Genomic DNA, 16,325 nt, shown 5'->3' with positions numbered 1-16,325 from the left:
GCAAATTCAGTGATATTCTTCAATATAGTGTGCAATTAATATTTGTGTATTTTTTGTCGTTATTTTAATATTACTTAAAAAAGCATCATATTTTGCATGTTTTTAATGACATTTTGCCACAATTTTGTGTTATTTAGTTGTCATATTTTTAGTCATTTTTGTTTTTTTTGTTGTCCTATATTTTGTGGTTTTTTGTAATTTTATGTATTTTGTTTTGATATTGTGTATTTATGTTGTCTTTCGTGCATTTCTGAAGTCATTTTTGTGTTTTTTTGTCCTATATTTTTGTTGTTTTATGTTTGTTTTAATTTATTGTGAATTTAGTTACTCATACCCCTAATTATTCACTGCATGTTTTGTAATATTTTAAATGTACTTACTCATTGTGTTATATACTTAAATCAAGTAGGTAAATAATGCTTGTTTTTAGTTATTTTAATATTGTATATTTACTTGCAAATTTAAGAATATTTCTGAATAACGTAAGTAAATAATACTTGCGTTGTAATATTTTAAATTTACTTGCAAATTTAAGATCGTTTTGAATAACGTAAGTAAGTAATATTTGCTCTGTATTGTAAATTTATTTGCAATTTTAAGGATATTTCTGAATAAATTTAGTAAATAATATTTACGTTGTATTATAGTAGATTTATTTGCAAATTTAAGAATATTCTTGATTGATGCAAGTAAATAATATTTGCATTGTAATATTTTAAATTTACTTGCAAATTTAAGGATATTCCTGAATAAAGTAAGTAAATATTATTTGCATTTTATTATTGTAATTTTATTTGCAAAATCAGTGATATTTCTGAATAACGTAAGTAAATAATTATTGCGTTGTATTATTGTAATTTTACTTACAAATGTAAGGATATTTCTGAATAAATTTAGTAAATAATATCTGTGTTGTATTATAGTAATTTTACATGCAAATTGAAGGATATTCCTGATTAAAGTAAGTAAATATTATTTGCATTGTATTATTGTAATTTTACTTGCAAATTTAAGGATTTTCTTGGTTGATGTAAGTAAATTATATCTGCATTGTAATATTTTAAATTTACTTGCAAATTCAGTGATATTCCTCAATATAGTATGCAAATAATATTTGTCTATTTTTTGTCATTATTTTAATATTAATTTTAAAAAAGCATCATATTTTGCATGTTTTTAATGATATTTTGCCACAATTTTGTGTTATTTAGTTGTCATATTTTTAGTCATTTTTGTTTTTTTTTGTTGTCCTATATTTTGTTGTAATTTTATGTATTTTGTTTTGATATTGTGTATTTGTGTTGTCTTTCGTGCGTTTTTGAAGTCATTTTTGTGTTTTTTTGTCCTATGTTTTTGTTGTTTTATGTTTGTTTTAATTTATTGTTAATTTAGTTACTCATACCCCTAATTATTCAATGCATGTTTTGTAATATTTTAAATGTATTTACTTATTGCGTTATATACATAAATCAAGTATGTAAATAATGCTTGTTTTTAGTTATTTTAATATTCACAATTAACTTGCAAATTTAAGGATATTTCTGAATAACGTGAGTAAATAATATTTGTGTTGTAATATTTTAAATTTACTTGCAAATTTAGGGATATTCCTCAATATGGTTTTCAAATAATATTTCTGAATTTTTTTTGTTATTTTAATATTAAGTTTTAAAAAACATCATTTTTGGCATGTTTTTAATGACATTTTGCCTCAATTATGTGTTATTTAGTTGTCATATTTTTAGTCATTTTAGTTTTTTTTGTTGTTTTATAGTAACTTTATGTATTTTGTTTAGATATTGTGTATTTGTGTTGTCTTTCATGCTTTTTTGAAGTTTTTTTTTGTCCTATGTTTTTGTTGTTTTATGTCTTTTCTCGTAATTGTATGCATTTTGTTTTCCTTTTTGTGTGTTTGTGATGTCATTGTGTGTATTAGTGGATGTCTCCTGATGGTTTAACAAAAGATCAGAAAGTAAAAGTATCTCCTGTGTCTGATTGTAATTGTTATATTTTTTAAAACAGTAATTCATCAGTTGTCATGGTGATAAAAAATACAATGCTGTGGAAAAGTTCATCTAAATGCATCAATTCATTATCTAATTGTAATCCCTATGATTGTAATGAAGAATTTTCATTCCTTAAACTAGGATTTAAGTTTTTTTTATCATTTTGAAATGACTTTATTTTATTTTATTTTATTATTTGTGTGTCTGTCAAGTATGTATGTGTTTGTAACACCACGGCCCAACTTGAAGGACCAGAGAGGAAGACAGAGGACGCTGAGAACACCTCTGTGTTTGGTTGAGAGTTTATTTTAACTGTCCATTGGTTCAGCAGGTCAAACAGGTTGTTAACCTGGACAAAGGAAGAGGGAAAGTTAGAATCAAAGCATAATTAACAATTTTCTCATGCTGGGCTTTTATCTCTACATTGAAATTAAAAAATCTAAATTTACCAGCACTGTTATTTTTAGTTAACTTGATCCATTTTCCTGATTTAAACTAAATGTTTTTGTAATATTAAACAGTATGCTCAAATTATACTAAAAATCAAACCTAAAATGTACTTAATTTATAAATAGTTTTTATAAATCCTTAGTTTGAAATTTATTTAAACTTGGAAACACTTGTTTTCTCAATTGAATTGCATTTATTTATTTAATGTATTTACTTATTTATTCATTGTTAATTTATTAATTAAATTATAAACACGTTTTACTAAGTGTTAAGTATTAATATCAATCACTTTAAACCAACTATAATAATTTTCAACTTATGACATCACCTGGAACTTTTTGTTTATCTTTAACTACAGTAAATACTTACTTTTAATCATTTTACTTTAGTTATTTAACCACATAGTCCTTTTATTAACTTAAACGCTACTCAAATCAAATTATTCTAATAAGAAAAGATGACGTAGTTCTGGCACCTGGTGGACTATTTCTGGTACGATGTGAACTAGTTCTGGTACCTGTTGGACTAGTTAAGGTACCATGTGAACTAGTTCTGGTACCTGGTGGACTAGTCTTTGTACCTGCTGGACTAGTTCAGGTACCATGTGAACTTGTTCTGGTATGTGGTGGACCAGTTCACGTAACATGTGAATTAGTTCAGGTACCTGGTGGACTAGTTCACGTACCATGTGAACTAGTCCAGGTACCTGGTGGACTAGTTCAGGTACCTGGTGGACTAGTTAAGGTACCATGTGAACTAGTTCTGGTACTTGGTGGACTAGTTCTGGTACCATGTGAACTTGTTCTGGTATGTGGTGGACTAGTTCAGGTACCTGGTGGACTAGTTAAGGTACCATGTGAACTAATTCTGGTACTTGGTGGACTAGTTCTGGTACCATGTGAACTTGTTCTGGTATGTGGTGGACTAGTCCTGGTACCTGGTCGACGAGTTCTGGTACCATGTGAACTAGTTCTGGAAGCTGGTGGACTAGTTCACGTAACATGTGAATTAGTTCAGGTACCTGGTGGACTAGTTCAGGTACCTGGTGGACTAGTTCAGGTACCTGGTGGACTAGTTCACGTACCATGTGAACTAGTTCAGGTACCTGGTGGACTAGTTCAGGTACCTGGTGGACAAGTTCTGGTACCATGTGAAGTAGTTCTGGCACCTGGTAGACTAGTCCTGGTACCTGGTGGACTAGTTCAGGTACCTGGTGGATTAGTTATGGTACCATGTGAACTCGTTCTGGTACTTGGTGGACTAGTTCTGGTACCTGGTGGACTAGTTCTGGTAGCATGTGAACTAGTTCTGGTACCTGGTGGACTAGTTCAGGTACCTAGTGAACTTGTTCTGGTACCAAGTAAACTAGTTCTGGTACCTGGTGGACTAGTTCTGGTACCATGTGAACTTGTTCTGGTACCTGGTGGACTAGTCCTCGTACCTGGTGGACTAGTTCAGGTACCATGTGAACTAGTTCTGGTACGTGGTGGACTAGTCCTGGTACCTGGTCGACGAGTTCTGGTAACATGTGAACTAGTTCTGGAAGCTGGTGGACTAGTTCACGTAACGTGAACTAGTTCAGGTACCTGGTGGACTAGTTCAGGTACCTGGTGGACTAGTTCAGGTACCTGGTGGACTAGTTCTGGTACCTGGAGGACTAGTTCAGGGAGCGTGAACGAGTTCAAGTACCTGGTGGACTAGTTCTGGTACATGTTGAACTAGTTCTGGTACCATGTGAACTAGTTCTGGTACCTGGTGGAATACTTCTGGTACCATGTGAACTAGTTCTGGTACCTGGTGGACTAGTTCAGGTACCATGTGAACTAGTTCTGGTACCTGGTGGACTAGTCCTGGTACCTGGTGGACTAGTCCTGGTATCATGTCAACTATTCCTGGTACCTGTGGACTCGTTCAGGTACCTGGTGGACTAGTTCTGGTACCTTATGAACTTGTTCTGGTACCTGGTGGACTAGTTCTGGTACCTGGTGAACTAGTTCTGGTACCTGGTGGACTAGTTCTGGTACCATGTGAACTACACCTGGTACCTGGTGGACTAGTTATCTTACCATGTGAACTAGTTCTGGTATGTGGTGGACTAATCCTGGTACCTGGTGGACTAGTTCTGGTACCATGTGAACTAGTTCTGGAAGCTGGTGGACTAGTTCACGTAACATGTTAACTAGTTCAGGTACCTGGTGGACTAGTTCTGGTACCAAGTGAACTAGTTCTGGTACCTAGTGGACAAGTTCAGGTACCTGGTGGACTAGTTTTGGTACCTGGTGGACTAGTTCAGGTAACATGTGAACTAGTTCAGGTATCTGGTGAACTAGTTCACGTACCATGTGAACTAGTCCAGGTACCTGGCGCACTAGTTCAGGTACCTGGTGGACGAGTTCTGGTACCATGTGAACTAGTTCTGATACCTGGTGGACTAGTTCAGGTACATGTTGAACTAGTTCTGGTACCATGTGAACTAGTTCTGGCATATGGTAGACAAGTCCTGGTACCTGGTGGACTAGTTCGAGGAACCTGGTGGACTAGTTCAGGTACCTGGTAGACTAGTCCTGGTACCATGTGAACTTGTTCTGGTACTTGGTGGACTAGTTCTGGTACCATGTGAACTAGTTCTGGTACCTGGTGGACTAGTTCTGGTACCATGTGAACTTGTTCTGGTACCTGGTGGACTAGTTCTGGTACCTGGTGGACTAGTTCAAGTACCTGATGGACTAGTTCTGGTACCATGTAAGCTAGTTCTGGTAACAGGTGAACTAGTTCTGGTACCATGTGAACTAGTTCTGGTACTTGGTGGACTAGCTCTGGTACCATGTGAACTAGTTCTGGTACCTGGTAGACTAGTCCTGGTACCTGGTGGACTAGTTCAGGTACCTGGTGGACTAGTTCAGGTACCATGTGAACTAGTTCTGGTACCTGGTGGACTAGTTCAGGTACCATGTGAACTAGTTCTGTTACCTGGTGGACTAGTTCTGGTATCATATGAACTTGTTCTGGTACCTGGTGGACTAGTTCTGGTTCCTGATGGACTAGTTCAAGTACCTGATCGACTAGTTCTGATACCATGTGAACTAGTTCTGGTACCTGGTGGACTAGTTCTGGTACCATGTGAACTAGTTCTCTTACCTGGTGGACTAGTTCAAGTACCTGGTGGACTAGTTCTGGTACCATGTGAACTAGTTCTGGTACCTGGTGGACTAGTTCAGGTACCTGGTGGACTAGTTCTGGTACCTTTTGAAGTAGTTCTGGTACCTGGTGGACTAGTTCAGGTACCATGTGAACTAGTTCTGGTACCTGGTAGACTAGTTCTGGTACCATTTGAACTAGTTCTGGTACCTGGTGGACTAGTTCTGGTACCATGTGAACTAGTTCTGTTACCTGGTGGACTAGTTCAAGTACCTGGTGGACTAGTTCTGGTACCATGTGAACTAGTTCTGGTACCTGGTGGACTAGTTCAGGTACCTGGTGGACTAGTTCTGGTACCTTTTGAAGTAGTTCTGGTACCTGGTGGACTAGTTCAGGTACCATGTGAACTAGTTCTGGTACCTGGTAGACTAGTTCTGGTACCTGGTGGACTAGTTCAGGTACATGTTGAACTAGTTCTGGTACCATGTGAACTAGTTCTGGCACCTGGTAGACAAGTCCTGGTACCTAATGGAGTAGTTCGAGGAACCTGGTGGACTAGTTCAGGTACGTGGTGGACTAGTTCAGGTACCTGGTAGACTAGTCCTGGTACCATGTGAACTCGTTCTGGTACTTGGTGGACTAATTCTGGTACCATGTGAACTAGTTCTGGTACCTGGTAGACTAGTCCTGGTACCTGTTGGATGAGTTCAGGTACCATGTGAACTAGTTCTGGTACCTAGTGGACTAGTTCAGGTACCTGGTGTACTAGTTCTGGTACCTGGTGTACTATTTCTGGTACCTGGTGGACTAGTTCAGGCAACATGTGAACTAGTTCAAGTACCTGATGGACTAGTTCTGATACCATGTGGACTAGTTCAGGTACTTGGTGGACTAGTTCAGGTACCATGTGAACTAGTTCTGGTACCTGGTGGATTAGTCTTAGTACCTTGTGGACTAGTTCTGGTACCATGTGAACTAGTTCTGGTTCCTGGTGGCCTAGTTCAGGTACCATGTGAACTAGTTCTGGTTCCTGATGAACTAGTTCTGGTACCATGTGAACTTGTTCTGGTACCTGGTGGACTAGTCCTTGTACTTGGTGGACTAGTTAAGGTACCATGTGAACTAGTTCTGGTACCTGGTGGACTAGTTCTGGTACCATGTGAACTAGTTCTTGTACCTGGTGGACTAGTTCTGGTACATGGTGGACTAGTTCAGGTAACATGTGAACTAGTTCAGGTACCTGGTGGACTAGTACAAGTACCTGATGGACTAGTTCTGGTACCATGTGAATTAGTGCTGGTACCTGGTGAACTAGTTCTGGTACCATGTGAACTAGTTCTGGTACCTGGTGGACTAGTTCTGGTACCATATGAACTAGTTCTGGTACCTGGTGGACTAGTTCAAGTACTTGATGGACTAGTTCTGGTACCATGTAAGCTAGTTCTGATAACAGATGAACTAGTTCTGGTACGTGGTGGACTAATCCTGGTACCTCGTCGACGAGTTCTGGTACCATGTGAACTTGTTCTGGGACATGGTGGACTAGTTCTGGTACCTTGTGGACTAGTTCTGGTACCATGTGAACTACACCTGGTAACAGGTGGACTATTTCTCTTACCATGTGAACTAGTTCTGGTACGTGGTGGACTTGTCCTGGTACCTGGTCGACAGTTCTGGTACCGGTGGACTAGTTCAGGTACCTGTTGGACTAGTTCTGGTACCATGTGAACTAGTTCTGGTACCTGGTGGACTAGTTCTGGTACCATGTGAACTTGTTCTGGTACCTGGTGGACTAGTTCTGGTACCATATGAACTAGTTCTGGTACCTGGTGGACTAGTTCAAGTACCTGATGGACTAGTTCTGGTACCATGTAAGCTAGTTCTGGTACCTGGTGTACTCGTTTTGGTACCATGTGAACTTGTTCTGGTATCTGGTGGACTAGTTCTGGTTCCTGGTAGACTAGTTCTGGTACCTTGTGAACTAGTTCAAGTACCTGGTGGACTAGTTCTGGTACCATGTGAACTAGTTTTGGTACGTGGTGGACTAGTCCTGGTACCTGGTCGACGAGTTCTGGTACCATGTGAACGAGTTCTGGAAGCTGGTGGACTAGTTCACGTAACATGTGAACTAGTTCACGTAACATCTGGACTAGTTCAGGTACCTGGTGGACTAGTTCTGGTACCTGGTGGACTAGTTCAGAGAACGTGAACGAGTTCAGGTACCTGGTGGACTAGTTCAAGTACCTGATGGACTAGTTCTGGTACCATGTAAGCTAGTTCTGGTACCTGGTGTACTCGTTTTGGTACCATGTGAACTTGTTCTGGTATCTGGTGGACTAGTTCTGGTTCCTGGTAGACTAGTTCTGGTACCTTGTGAACTAGTTCAAGTACCTGGTGGACTAGTTCTGGTACCATGTGAACTAGTTTTGGTACGTGGTGGACTAGTCCTGGTACCTGGTCGACGAGTTCTGGTACCATGTGAACGAGTTCTGGAAGCTGGTGGACTAGTTCACGTAACATGTGAACTAGTTCACGTAACATCTGGACTAGTTCTGGCACCTGGTAGACTAGTCCTGGTACCTGGTGGACTGTTCAGGTACCTGGTGGACTAGTTCTGGGACCTTGTGAACTAGTTCTGGTACCTGGTGGACTAGTTCAGGTACCATGTGAACTAGTTCTGGTACCTGGTGGACTCGTCCTGGTACCTGGTGGACTCGTCCTGGTACCATGTCAACTATTCCTGGTACCTGTGGACTCGTTCAGGTACCTGGTGGACTAGTTCTGGTACCTGGTGGACTAGTTCTGGTACCATGTGAACTACACCTGGTACCTGGTGGACTAGTTCTCTTACCATGTGAACTAGTTCTGGTACGTGGTGGACTAGTCCTGGTACCTGGTGGACTAGTTCTGGTACCATGTGAACTAGTTCTGGAAGCTGGTGGACTAGTTCACGTAACATGTTAACTAGTTCAGGTACCTGGTGGACTAGTTCACGTAACATGTGAACTAGTTCTGGCACCTGGTAGACAAGTTCTGGTACCCAATGGAGTAGTTCGAGGAACCTGGTGGACTATTTCAGGTACGTTGTGGACTAGTTCAGGTACCTGGTAGACTAGTCCTGGTACCATGTGAACTCGTTCTGGTACTTGGTGGACTAGTGCTGGTACCATGTGAACTAGTTCTGGTACCTGGTAGACTAGTCCTGGTACCTGGTGGATGAGTTCAGGTACCATGTGAACTAGTTCTGGCACCTGGTAGACTAGTCCTGGTGGACTGGTTGAAGTACCTGGTGGAGTAGTTCTGGTACCATGTGAACTAGTTTTGGTACTTGGTGGACTAGTTCTGGTACCATGTGAACTAGTTCTGGTACCTGGTAGACTAGTCCTGGTACCTGGTTGACTAGTTCAGGTACCATGTGAACTAGTTCTGGTACTTGGTGGACTAGCTCTGGTACCATGTGAACTAGTTCTGGTACCTGGTGTACTAGTTCTGGTACCATTTGAACTAGTTCTGGTACCTGGTGGACTAGTTCACATACCTGGTGGACTAGTTCTGGTACCATGTGAACTAATTCTGATACCTGGTGGACTTGTTCTGGTACCTGGTGGGCTAGTTCTGGTACCATGTGAACTAGTTCTGGTACCTGGTGAACTAGTTCTGGTACCATGTGAACTAGTTCTGGTACCTGGTGGACTTGTTCTGGTACCTGGTGGACTAGTTCTGGTACCATGTTAACTAGTTCTGGTACCTGGTGGACTAGTTTTGGTACCTGGTGGACTAGTTCTGGTACCATGTGAACTACACCTGGTACCTGGTGGACTAGTTCTCTTACCATGTGAACTAGTTCTGGTACGTGGTGGACTAGTTCTGGTACCATGTGAACTAGTTCTGTAAGCTGGTGGACTAGTTCACGTAACATGTTAACTAGTTCAGGTACCTGATGGACTAGTTCTGGTACCGTGTGAACTAGTTCTGGTACCATTTGAACTAGTTCACGTACCTGTTGGACGAGTTCTGGTACCATTTGAACTAGTTCTGGTACCTGGTGGGCTAGTTCAGGTACATGTTGAACTAGTTCTGGTACCATGTGAACTAGTTCTGGCACCTGGTAGACAAGTCCTGGTACCTAATGGAGTAGTTCGAGGAACCTGGTGGACTAGTTCAGGTACGTGGTGGACTAGTTCAGGTACCTGGTAGACTAGTCCTGGTACCTGGTGGATGAGTTCAGGTACCATGTGAACTAGTTCTGGCACCTGGTAGACTAGTCCTGGTACCTGGTGGACTGGTTGAAGTAACTGGTGGACTAGTTCAGGTACCTGGTGGAGTAGTTCTGGTACCATGTGAACTAGTTTTGGTACTTGGTGGACTAGTTCTGGTACCATGTAAACTAGTTCTGGTACCTGGTAGACTAGTCCTGGTACCTGGTAGACTAGTTCAGGTACCTGGTGGAGTAGTTCTGGTACTATGTGAACTAGCTCTGGTACCATGTGAACTAGTTCTGGTACCTGGTGGACTAGTTCTGGTACCATGTGAACTAGTTCTGGTATCTAGTGGACTAGTTCAGGTTCCTGGTCTATTAGTTCTGGTACCTGGTGTACTAGTTCTGGTAACTGGTGGACTAGTTCAGGTAACATGTGAACTAGCTCTGGTACCATGTGAACTAGTTCTGGTACCTGGTGGACTAGTTCTGGTACCATGTGAACTAGTTCTGGTACCTAGTGGACTAGTTCAGGTTCCTGGTCTATTAGTTCTGATACCATGTGAACTTGTTCTGGTAGCTGGTGTGACTAGTTCTGGTACCTGGTGGACTAGTTCTGGTACCATATGAACTAGTTCTGGTACCTGGTGGACTAGTTCAAGTACCTGATGGACTAGTTCTGGTACCATGTAAGCTAGTTCTGGTAACAGGTGAACTAGTTCTGGTACCTGGTGGACTCGTTTTGGTACCATGTGAACTTGTTATGGTATCTGGTGGACTAGTTCTGGTTCCTGGTAGACTAGTTCTGGTACCTTGTGAACTAGTTCAAGTACCTGGTGGACTAGCTCTGGTACCATGTGAACTAGTTTTGGTACGTGGTGTACTAGTCCTGGTACCTGGTCGACGAGTTCTGGTACCATGTGAACGAGTTCTGGAAGCTGGTGGACTAGTTCACGTAACATGTGAACTAGTTCACGTAACATGTGGACTAGTTCACGTAACATGTGGACTAGTTCAGGTACCTGGTGGACTAGTTCAGGTACCTGGTGGACTAGTTCTGGTACCTGGTGGACTAGTTCAGAGAACGTGAACGAGTTCAGGTACCTGGTGGACTAGTTCTGGTACCTGGTGGACTAGTTCAGGTACATGTTGAACTAGTTCTGGTACCATGTGAACTAGTTCTGGTACCATGTGAACTAGTTCTGGCACCTGGTAGACTAGTCCTGGTACCTGGTGGACTGTTCAGGTACCTGTTGGACTAGTTCTGGTACCATGTGAACTAGTTCTGGTACCTGGTGGACTAGTTCAGGTACCATGTGAACTAGTTCTGGTACCTGGTGGACTAGTCCTGGCACCCTTTGGACTAGTCCTGGTACCATGTCAACTATTCCTGGTACCTGTGGACTCGTTCAGGTACCTGGTGGACTAGTTCTGGTACCTGGTGGACTAGTTCTGGTACCATGTGAACTACACCTGGTACCTGGTGGACTAGTTCTCTTACCATGTGAACTAGTTCTGGTACGTGGTGGACTAGTCCTGGTACCTGGTGGACTAGTTCTGGTACCATGTGAACTAGTTCTGGAAGCTGGTTGACTAGTTCACGTAACATGTTAACTAGTTCAGGTACCTGGTCGACTAGTTCACGTAACATGTGAACTAGTTCTGGCACCTGGTAGACAAGTCCTGGTACCCAATGGAGTAGTTCGAGGAACCTGGTGGACTATTTCAGGTACGTTGTGGACTAGTTCAGGTACCTGGTAGACTAGTCCTGGTACCATGTGAACTCGTTCTGGTACTTGGTGGACTAGTGCTGGTACCATATGAACTAGTTCTGGTTCCATGTGAACTAGTTCTGGTACCTGGTGGACTTGTTCTGGTACCATGTGAACTAGTTCTGGTACCTGCTGAACTACTTCTGGTACCCTGTGAACTAGTTCTGGTACCTGGTGGACTTGTTCTGGTACCTGGTGGACTAGTTATGGTACCTGGTGGACTAGTTCTGGTACCATGTTAACTAGTTCTGGTACCTGGTGGACTAGTTCTGGTACCATGTGAACTACACCTGGTACCTGGTGGACTAGTTCTCTTACCATGTGAACTAGTTCTGGTACGTGGTGGACTAGTCCTGGTACCTGGTGGACTAGTTCTGGTACCATGTGAACTAGTTCTGGTACTTGGTAGACTAGTTCTGGTACCATGTGAACTAGTTCTGGTACCTGGTAGACTAGTCCTTGTACCTGGTGGACTAGTTCTGGTACCATGTAAACTAGTTCTGGTACCTAGTGGACTAGTTCAGGTACCTGGTGTACTAGTTCTGGTACCATTTGAACTAGTTCTGGTACCTGGTGTACTAGTTCACGTACCTGGTGGACTAGTTCTGGTACCATGTGAACTAGTTCTGGTACCTGGTGAACTAGTTCTGGTACCATGTGAACTAGTTCTGGTACCTGGTGGACTTGTTCTGGTACCTGGTGGACTAGTTCTGGTACCTGGTGGACTAGTTCAGAGAACGTGAACGAGTTCAGGTACCTGGTGGACTAGTTCTGGTACCTGGTGGACTAGTTCAGGTACATGTTGAACTAGTTCTGGTACCATGTGAACTAGTTCTGGTACCATGTGAACTAGTTCTGGCACCTGGTAGACTAGTCCTGGTACCTGGTGTACTGTTCAGGTACCTGGTGGACTAGTTCTGGTACCATGTGAACTAGTTCTGGTACCTGGTGGACTAGTTCAGGTACCATGTGAACTAGTTCTGGTACCTGGTGGACTAGTCCTGGTACCTGGTGGACTAGTCCTGGTACCATGTCAACTATTCCTGGTACCTGTGGACTCGTTCAGTTACCTGGTGGACTAGTTCTGGTACCTGGTGGACTAGTTCTGGTACAATGTGAACTACACCTGGTACCTGGTGGACTAGTTTTCTTACCATGTGAACTAGTTCTGGTACGTGGTGGACTAGTCCTGGTACCTGGTGGACTAGTTCTGGTACCATGTGAACTAGTTCTGGAAGCTGGTGGACTAGTTCACGTAACATGTTAACTAGTTCAGGTACCTGGTGGACTAGTTCACGTAACATGTGAACTAGTTCTGGCACCTGGTAGACAAGTCCTGGTACCCAATGGAGTAGTTCGAGGAACCTGGTGGACTATTTCAGGTACGTTGTGGAGTAGTTCAGGTACCTGGTAGACTAGTCTTGGTACCATGTGAACTCGTTCTGGTACTTGGTGGACTAGTGCTGGTACCATGTGAACTAGTTCTGGTACCTGGTAGACTAGTCCTGGTACCTGGTGGATGAGTTCAGGTACCATGTGAACTAGTTCTGGCACCTGGTAGACTAGTCCTGGTGGACTGGTTGAAGTACCTGGTGGAGTAGTTCTGGTACCATGTGAACTAGTTTTGGTACTTGGTGGACTAGTTCTGGTACCATGTGAACTAGTTCTGGTACCTGGTAGACTAGTCCTGGTACCTGGTTGACTAGTTCAGGTACCTGGTGGACTAGTTCACGTACCATGTGAACTAGTTCAGGTACCTGGTGGACTAGTTCAGGTACCTGGTGGACAAGTTCTGGTACCATGTGAAGTAGTTCTGGTACTTGGTGGACTAGCTCTGGTACCATATGAACTAGTTCTGATACTTGGTAGACTAGTTATGGTACCATGTGAACTAGTTCTGGTACTTGGTAGACTAGTCCTTGTACCTGGTGGACTAGTTCTGGTACCATGTGAACTATTTCTGGTACCTAGTGGACTAGTTCAGGTACCTGGTGGACTAGTTCTGGTACCTGGTGAACTAGTTCTGGTACCATGTGAACTAGTTCTGGTACCTGGTGGACTTGTTCTGGTACCTGGTGGACTAGTTCTGGTACCATGTTAACTAGTTCTGGTACCTGGTGGACTAGTTTTGGTACCTGGTTTACTAGTTCTGGTACCATGTGAACTACACCTGGTACCTGGTGGACTAGTTCTCTTACCATGTGAACTAGTTCTGGTACGTGGTGGACTAGTTCTGGTACCATGTGAACTAGTTCTGTAAGCTGGTGGACTAGTTCACGTAACATGTTAACTAGTTCAGGTACCTGGTGGACTAGTTCTGGTACCGTGTGAACTAGTTCTGGTACCATTTGAACTAGTTCACGTACCTGTTGGACGAGTTCTGGTACCATTTGAACTAGTTCTGGTACCTGGTGGGCTAGTTCAGGTACATGTTGAATTAGTTCTGGTACCATGTAAACTAGTTCTGGCACCTGGTAGACAAGTCCTGGTACCTAATGGAGTAGTTCGAGGAACCTGGTGGACTAGTTCAGGTACGTGGTGGACTAGTTCAGGTACCTGGTAGACTAGTCATGGTACCTGGTGGATGAGTTCAGGTACCATGTGAACTAGTTCTGGCACCTGGTAGACTAGTCCTGGTACCTGGTGGACTGGTTGAAGTAACTGGTGGACTAGTTCAGGTACCTGGTGGAGAAGTTCTGGTACCATGTGAACTAGTTTTGGTACTTGGTGGACTAGTTCTGGTACCATGTAAACTAGTTCTGGTACCTGGTAGACTAGTCCTGGTACCTGGTAGACTAGTTCAGGTACCTGGTGGAGTAGTTCTGGTACCATGTGAACTAGCTCTGGTACCATGTGAACTAGTTCTGGTACCTAGTGGACTAGTTCAGGTTCCTGGTCTATTAGTTCTGGTACCTGGTGTACTAGTTCTGGTAACTGGTGGACTAGTTCAGGTAACATGTGAACTAGTTCAGGTACCTGGTGGACTAGTTCAAGTACCTGATGGACTAGTTCAAGTACCTGATGGACTAGTTCTGATACCATGTGAACTAGTTCTGGTACCTGGTGGACTAGTTCAGATACCTAGTGGACTAGTTCTGGTAACGTGAACTAGTTCAGGTACCTGGTGGACTAGTACAAGTACCTGATGGACTACTTCTGGAACCATGTGAACTTGTTCTGGTACCTGGTGAACTAGTTCTGGTACCATGTGAACTAGTTCTGGTACCATGTGAACTTGTTCTGGTACCTGGTGGACTTGTTCTGGTACCATGTGAACTAGTTCTGGTACCTGGTGGACTAGTTCAAGTACCTGGTGGACTAGTTCTGGTAACATGTGAGCTAGTTCAGGTACCTGGTAGACTAGTTCAAGTACCTGATGGACTAGTTCAAGTACCTGATGGACTAGTTCTGATAAAATATGAACTAGTTCTTGTACCTGGTGAACTAGTTCTGGTATCATGTGAACTTGTTCTGGTACCTGGTGGACTAGTTCAAGTACCTGATGGACTAGTTCTGGTACCATGTGAACTATTTCTGGTAACAGGTGAACAAGTTCTGGTACCATGTGAACTTGTTCTGGTACCTGGTGGACTAGTTCTGGTACCTGGTGGACTAGTTCAAGTACTTGATGGACTAGTTCTGGTACCATGTGAACTAGTTCTGGGACCTGGTGAACTCGTTCTGGTACCATGTGAACTAGTTCTGGAAGCTGGTGGACTAGTTCACGTAACATGTGAACTAGTTCTGGTACCTGGTGGACTAGTCCTGGTACCTGGTGGACTAGTCCTGGTACCATGTCAACTATTCCTGGTACCTGTGGACTCGTTCAGGTACCTGGTGGACTAGTTCTGGTACCTGGTGGACTAGTTCTGGTACAATGTGAACTACACCTGGTACCTGGTGGACTAGTTTTCTTACCATGTGAACTAGTTCTGGTACGTGGTGGACTAGTCCTGGTACCTGGTGGACTAGTTCTGGAACCATGTGAACTAGTTCTGGAAGCTGGTGGACTAGTTCACGTAACATGTTAACTAGTTCAGGTACCTGGTGGACTAGTTCACGTAACATGTGAACTAGTTCTGGCACCTGGTAGACAAGTCCTGGTACCCAATGGAGTAGTTTGAGGAACCTGGTGGACTATTTCAGGTACGTTGTGGAGTAGTTCAGGTACCTGGTAGACTAGTCTTGGTACCATGTGAACTCGTTCTGGTACTTGGTGGACTAGTGCTGGTACCATGTGAACTAGTTCTGGTACCTGGTAGACTAGTCCTGGTACCTGGTGGATGAGTTCAGGTACCATGTGAACTAGTTCTGGCACCTGGTAGACTAGTCCTGGTGGACTGGTTGAAGTACCTGGTGGAGTAGTTCTGGTACCATGTGAACTAGTTTTGGTACTTGGTGGACTAGTTCTGGTACCATGTGAACTAGTTCTGGTACCTGGTAGACTAGTCCTGGTACCTGGTTGACTAGTTCAGGTACCATGTGAACTAGTTCTGGTACTTGGTGGACTAGCTCTGGTACCATATGAACTAGTTCTGATACTTGGTAGACTAGTTATGGTACCATGTGAACTAGTTCTGGTACTTGGTAGACTAGTCCTTGTACCTGGTGGACTAGTTCTGGTACCATGTGAACTATTTCTGGTACCTAGTGGACTAGTTCAGGTACCATGTGAACTAGTTCTGGTACCTGGTGGACTAGTTATGGTACCATGTGAACTAGTTCTGGTACCTGGTGGACTTGTTCTGGTACCTGGTGGAC

The 16,325-nt window shown here is 43.0% G+C and overlaps 1 long non-coding RNA gene across 1 annotated transcript; it reads left to right on the top strand.

The window, feature by feature from the left end:
• Positions 1–13,795: 13,795 nt before the first annotated feature.
• On the top strand, positions 13,796–15,891 carry LOC114459242 (uncharacterized). The gene is made up of 3 exons (XR_003673289.1): positions 13,796–14,116; positions 14,516–14,536; positions 15,858–15,891. It is a non-coding gene; the product is annotated as an uncharacterized LOC114459242 (long non-coding RNA).
• Positions 15,892–16,325: the final 434 nt, after the last annotated feature.

Source organism: Gouania willdenowi, unplaced genomic scaffold (assembly GCF_900634775.1).
Source record: "Gouania willdenowi unplaced genomic scaffold, fGouWil2.1 scaffold_275_arrow_ctg1, whole genome shotgun sequence".
Lineage (NCBI taxonomy): Eukaryota > Metazoa > Chordata > Actinopteri > Blenniiformes > Gobiesocidae > Gouania > Gouania willdenowi.
This window is presented reverse-complemented; position numbering and strand designations above follow the sequence as displayed.